Genomic DNA, 7,407 nt, shown 5'->3' on the forward strand with positions numbered 1-7,407 from the left:
GAATACATCTAATTCGAGGCGTCTAACTACCAACAATTTTTCTATAGAGTTTGCACCATTTCATATTCCCAATAAGAATATGTGGTAACTCCAATTCATCTACCAATAAGTCAAAAAAAGAAATAAAAAGGGAGATTATAAAATACTTAGAAATGAACAAAAATAAATGCACATTATACCAAAACTATCAAATGTGGTGAAAGCTGGGCTAGAGGAAAATTTATAGCAACAAATATCTGTTTTTTTTTTCAATGAAATCTCAAATCAATAATCCATCCTTATACTTTAAAGAACTAGGAAAAGAAGAGAAAACTAAACACAAAAGTAGCACAATGAAGGAAGTTGTAGAATGGAAATAAATGAAAGAGAGTAGAAAAACAATGACAGAATCAACAAAACCAAAAACTAGTTTCTTGGAAGATCAACAAACTTCACATACTTATTTTGATTGTTTGATTGACAAAAAAAAAAAAAAAAAAAAGAGAGAGAGAGAGCAGACACAAATAAATAAAACCAGTAATGAAAGTGAGAAAATTACTGCCAATGCTACAGAAATAAAAAATATATGAAAAATACTATGAACAATTGTACAGCAACAAATTACATGACCTGGTGAAAACTGGCAAATTTCCAGTAGTAATCAAATTACCAAAACTGATTCAAGAAGAAATAAAATTTCTTGACAAGTTTGTCATTTGTAATAAAAACACTCCAACAACAACAACAAAAGGTCCAGGACTAGATGTCTACATATCCACTACATGTCTACATGAATTCTGCCAAATGCTTAAAGGAAAATTAAAACCAATCTTTTCCAAACATTTCCAAAAACTAAATGAGGAACTAACACTTCTTATTCATTCTATGACTTCAGCATTATCCTGATAGCAAAGCCAGACAGACTTTGTAAGAAACAAACAAAACCAAAAACAAAAACAAAACAACAAAAGCTAATAAATATAGTTGCAAAATCCCCAACAAAATACAAGCAAATTGAATCCAATAGCATATTAAGAGAATTTTATACTATGAACAAGTGGGATTTATCCCAGAAAAATAACGGTCATTTAGCATAAGAAAATCAACCAATGTAATGTATCATGTTAATAGAGTGAAGGAAAAGGAAATGATCGTCTCAATTGACCCAGAAAAAGTATTTTACAAATGCTTTAACAGCAACATCTAATGATTAAAACCATTTCAGAAAACAAGGAAGAAGAAAGAACATCTTCAACATGATTAACGGTACTCATGAAGAGTCCATGGCTAATATCCTGCTTAATGGTGTAAGGACTTAAGACTTTCCTCCTAAGATCAGAAATAAGATATGGATATCCACTTTCACCACAGATATTCAACATTGTACTAGGAGTTTCAGCCACAGTAATTAGAAAAGAAAAATAAAAGACATTCAAATTCGAAAGAAAAAGGTTAAATTTTCTCTATTCAGAGATAACATGCTCATATATATATATATTATATATATTATATATATAATATATATATAATTCATGCTCATATATATATATTCATGCTTATATATATTATATATAATATATATAATATATATATATATATAATATGTTTGTATATATTATATATATTATATATATATATAAATCCTAAAGAATTCACAAAATATTAGAGCTAATAAAGAATTTGGTAAAGTTGCAAGGTACAAGATGAACGTATTCAAGACAATTGTGTTTCAACACAACAGCAATGAAAAACCTGAAAATGAGATAAAGGATATAATTCCATTTGCAATGGCATTCAAAGGAATAAAATATCTAGGAATAAATTTAATCAAGGAGATACAAGACTTGTACACTAAAATTTACAAAATCATGGTCAAAGAAATTAAAGAAGACTTAAATGAACAAAAAGCGTGTTCATGGATTTAAAAACACTATTGTTAAATGGCAATTATGCCCAAAGAATTTACAAATTCTATTCAACTCCTATCAAAATCCCAATGAACTTTTTTTTTTGAAAAAAATGGAAAAGCTGATTCTCAAAAAATATGAAATTGCAAGGAAACCTGAATAGCTAAAACAATCTTTAAAAAAGGAGAAAACTGGAGACTCTCACTTTCCAATTTCAAAACTTACTACAAATATACAGTAATCAAAGCAGTGTAGGACTGGCAAAAAATATTCATATACATATAAGAGAGCAGAATTGAGAATCCAGAAACAAATCCGTACATCTATAACCAAGACCATTCAATTCAGGAAAGAACAGTCTTTTCAACAAATTGCACCAGGACAATTGGATATCTACTTGCATAAAAAATGAAGTTGAACTTCTATTGCATACCATACACAAATTTTAAGTCAAAATGGATCAGCAACCAACTATAAGAGCTATTACCATAAAACTCTTAGAAGAAAACATAGGAACAAGTCCTCATAATCTAGGATATGGCTATTAATTCTCAAATATGACAAAAAAGTATGAAGCACCAAAAGAAAGAGTAGTTGAATTTGACTTCATAAAAATTAAAATTTTGTGCATATAGGACGTTATTAAGAAAGTGGAAAAGACAACCCACAGAATGGTGTAAAAATATTTGCAAATAATGTATCTGGTAAGAGTCTAACATCCATACTATATAATGGAATCTTACAACTCAACAACAGAAAGACAAATAATGCAGTTGAAAATGGGCAAAGACCTTGAGTAGACAGTTTTCTGAAGAAAATACACAAATAGCCATCAAACACATAGAGAGATGTCTAACATCATAGATCATTAGGGAAATGCAAATTATAACCACAGTGAAGTACCACTTCACACCCACTAGGAGAACTATAAAAAATGAAAATGACAAGCATTGTGGAAGATAAAGAAAAATTGAAACCCTCATACATTGCTGGTAGAAATGTAAATTAAGTCAGCCACTGTGGAAATTGTTTTGCAGTTCCTCAAAAAGTTAAATATAGAATTACCATATGGTGCAGCATAGATATGTACCCAAATGAATTAATAAAAGGTATTCAAACAAATACACGTACACACATGTTCATAGTAGCACCACTTATGATAGCCAAAAGGTAGAAAAAAAGCAAATGTTCATTAACATGTGAATGGATAAAACAAATTGATGTATATACATATGACAGAATATGAATCACCATGAAGAGGATTGAAATACTGATGCATGTTACAATGAACCTTGAAAACATTATGCTAAGTGAAAAAAGTCAGATGCAAAAGTCGCCTATTGAATGATTCTATTAATGTGCAATACCTAGAATAGGCAGGTCCACACAGATAGGACATGTGATGTTGGTTACCAGAGGTTGATGGGAGGGAGAGAGGAGCAACTGTTTAATGGGAGGCGGGTATGTGATGATAAAAATATTTGGAACTAGGTGGCTGCATAAGATTATGAGTATGTTAAATGTCACTGAATTATTCAATTAAATGCTTAATTTAATGGTATTTGAATTTCACCTCATAAAAAATAAAATAAAAAGTTTAAAGAAATTATCTGTGTTCCTATTTTAAAGGGTAGTAGAAGTAAAATTCAGATGCAAGCCTGTTGCATGTTAAGTCTGTCTTTTTCCTATGCTAGGCTGTCTTTTTTTTTTTAAGTTTATTTATTTTTTTTATTTTGAAAGAGAAAGAGAGCACAAGCAGAGGAGGGGCAGAGAGAGGGGGAGAAAGAGAGAATCCCAAGCAGGTTCCATAAGGTCAGTGCAGAGCCTTACATGGAGCTCCATCTCACGAACTGTGAGATCATGACCTGAGCTGAAATTAAAAGTCATACTCTCAAATGACTGAGCCACCCAGGCACCCCTGCTAGGCTGTATCCATTGCTTATTATGAAAGACTCCTCAAATGATGAAATTAAAAGAAAAAGAAATACCAGAACTTCCAGGTACTCTAATGTGAGGTAAATAAAAGCAGTGAGACTTACACAAGAAAGAATAAGGTCAAAGTTCCTCTGGGGACAAACTTTAAGAATTTGCTCTTGGCAAAAGTTTCAGGTTCATCTATAATAATCGGTCATATTTGGTTGTAATTTTGTATTAGAATATGCAATTTGCAAATATTTTCCCCAATCTCTATGTTGCCTTTTTATTTTGCTAATGGTGTCCTTTGCTACTGAGAAGATTTTTAGTTTGATGAAGTCCCACTTGTTTATTTTTACTCTTATTGTCTAAACGTTTCATGTCATCCACAGAAATCATTGCCAAGGCCAATATAAAGGAGTTTTTCCTTATGTTTTCTTCTAGGAGTTTTATGATTTCAGGTTTTATGTTTAAACTTTTAATATAGTTTGGATTTACTTATGGTGTAAGATAACGGTTCAGTTTCATCATCTTGCATGTGGATATCCAGTTTTCCCAGTACCATTTATTGAAGAAACTCTCCTTCCTCACCATGTATTCTTGGTGCCCTTGTCAAAATTAGTTGGCCAGAGGCACATGGGTGGCTCAGTTGGTTGAGTGTCTGACTCTTGATTTTGGCTCGGTAATGATCTCATGATTTATGAGTTTGAGCCCTGCATTGGGCTCTGTGCTGACTGCACGGAGCCTGCTTGGGATTTTGTTTCCCTCTCTCTCTGCCCCTCCCCAGCTTGCTCTCCATCTCTCTCTCAAAAATAAAATAAAAATATTTCATTCTTTCTCATTGCCACGTAGTATTCCATTGTGTATATAAACCACAATTTCTTTATCCATTCATCAGTTGATGGACATTTAGGCTCTTTCCATAATTTGGCTATTGTTGAGACTGCTGCCATAAACATTGGGGTACAAGTGCCCCTATGCATCAGTACTCCTGTATCCCTTGGGTAAATTCCTAGCAGTGCTATTGCTGGGTCATAGGGTAGGTCTATTTTTAATTTCTTGAGGAACCTCCACACTGTTTTCCAGAGTGGCTGCACCAGTTTGCATTCCCACCAACAGTGCAAGAGGGTTCCCGTTTCTCCACATCCTCTCCAGCATCTATAGTCTCCTGATTTGTTCATTTTGGTCACTCTGACTGGCGTGAGGTGATATCTGAGTGTGGTTTTAATTTGTATTTCCCTGATGAGGAGCGACGTTGAGCATCTTTTCATGTGCCTGTTGGCCATCCGGATGTCTTCTTTAGAGAAGTGTCTATTCATGTTTTCTGCCCCTTTGTAGCAACATGGATGGAACTGGAGAGTGTGATGCTAAGTGAAATAAGCCATACAGAGAAAGACAGATACCATATGTGTTCACTCTTATGTGGATCCTGAGAAACTTAACAGAAACCCATGGGGGAGGGGAAGGGGAAAAAAAAAAAGAGGTTAGAGTGGGAGAGAGCCAAAGCATGAGACTATTGAAAACTGAGAACAAACTGAGGGTTGATGGGGGGGTGGGAGGGAGGGGAGGGTGGGTGATGGGTATTGAGGAGGGCACCTTTTGGGATGAGCAGTGGGTGTTGTATGGAAACCAATTTGACAATAAATTTCATATATTAAAAAAAATAAAATAAAAATAAACTAAAAATTAAAAAAAAAATTAGTTGGCCATATATGTTTGGGATTATTTCTTGACTATTTTGTTTCATTGGTATATCCATCTGTTTTTATGTCAGCACCATATTCTTTTGATTACTATAGCTTTGTAATGTAATTTGAAATTAGGAAATGTGCTCTTCTTGCTCAAGATTGTTTTATCTATTTTGGGCCTTTTGTGGTTCCATACGAATTTTAGGATTATTTTTTTTCTATATGTATGAAAAATGCCATTGGAATTTTGATAGGGATTGCATTGCATCTGTATATCATTTTGGGTAGTATGGACATTTTAACAATATTAATTCTTCCAATCCATGGACATGAAAATTTTTATATTTATTTGTGTCTTCTTCAATTTATTTCACCATTTTTTTTTATTTTTCAGTGTACAGACATTTTATTTCCTTTGTTAAATTTGTTTCTAAGGCAAACCGTGGGTTGGGAGAAAATATTTACAAACTACATATTTATAAATGATAAGAGGTTAATATCCAAAATACACAAAGAGCTCATACAACTCAATAACATAAAAACAAACATTTTTATTTAAAAATTGGCAAAGGGACTTTCCAAACAAAAACATAAAAGTGGTTGACAGGTTTATAAAAAGTGCCCAACATCACTAATCATGAAGGAAATGCAAATAAAAATTACAAGGGGATATCACTGTATTTCTATTACGATAGCTAGTGTCAACTACTACCAGGGAATATAAACTGGTGCAGCCACTACGAAAAAAAGCATAGGAATTCTTCAAAAAGCCAATAATAGATCTGCCATATGATCCAGTAGTTTCTGTTCTGGGTATTCACCCAAAGGAAATAAAATCAGTGTTTCAAAGAGATAACTGAGCTTCCATAATCAGCATTACTCACAATAACAAGATAAGAAAACAACCTCAATGTTTGTTGTAAATGAATGGAAAACAAATTGTGAGATCTATCTATGAGATAGATCATCTGTATCTATCTATCACCTAATCTCACAATTTATCAATATACCACATATATAATTAAATATTTTTAGACTTTAAAAAAAAGGCCTGACATTTGCAACAACATTGATAAAATTGGAGAACATTTTGCTAAATGAAATAAGTCAGATACAGAAAGAAAAAAAAATCTTATTTCACACACACTTGAATTATAAAAAAAAATACATAGAAACAAAATATAGAAGTGGTTACCAGGAGCAGGGGGTGGGCGAAATGGGGAGATGATGATTAAAGTGTACTAAATTGAAATGATGTAGGAAAAATAAGTCTAATGATGTAATGATGTCTATACTTAATACTACTGTATTGAATATTGGAAGTTTGCTAAAAGATTTCAGATGCTCTCAACCACACACATACAAAAAGTAATTATGTGAGATGGTGTGTTAATCAGCTTGACTGCAGTGATTATTTTTCTATGTATAGCAAATCTTTATGTTGTATACCTTAAACACACACAGCTTTTATTAAAACCATGTCAATGATTTTAATTATAGCTTTTTATTGTCAAAATTCTATCTCTGTACTCAGTATTTTCATTCTATGTGTGAATAGAATAATGTATTTATTTTCATATTACATCTTTTTATTTGGGATATCACCATATCAGGAAACAATGACCAGCCAGAAGGCTTGGACTGTAAGGGTCCTTAGATAAATGCCTTTCATTATTCTGCCCAGCACATGTTTTCATATGAAACCATGGAGGTACAGGAGGATTTGCCTTGGCATAATTTTGACAACTCAAAGACAGGCTTCCCTCAAACAGTCAGTTTTACTAGGGTGCATTTTTTAAAAGAGTCTAAGTATACACTTTATTATCTTTAAATTTAATTCATTTAAGTGTCACAGATATAAGGATCTACTATTGGGGCACATTTTAAACCGCATTTAAAAAATATTTTGGCTCTACATT

The sequence above is a fragment of the Panthera tigris genome, chromosome C1 (assembly GCF_018350195.1).
Source record: "Panthera tigris isolate Pti1 chromosome C1, P.tigris_Pti1_mat1.1, whole genome shotgun sequence".
Classification (NCBI taxonomy): domain Eukaryota; kingdom Metazoa; phylum Chordata; class Mammalia; order Carnivora; family Felidae; genus Panthera; species Panthera tigris.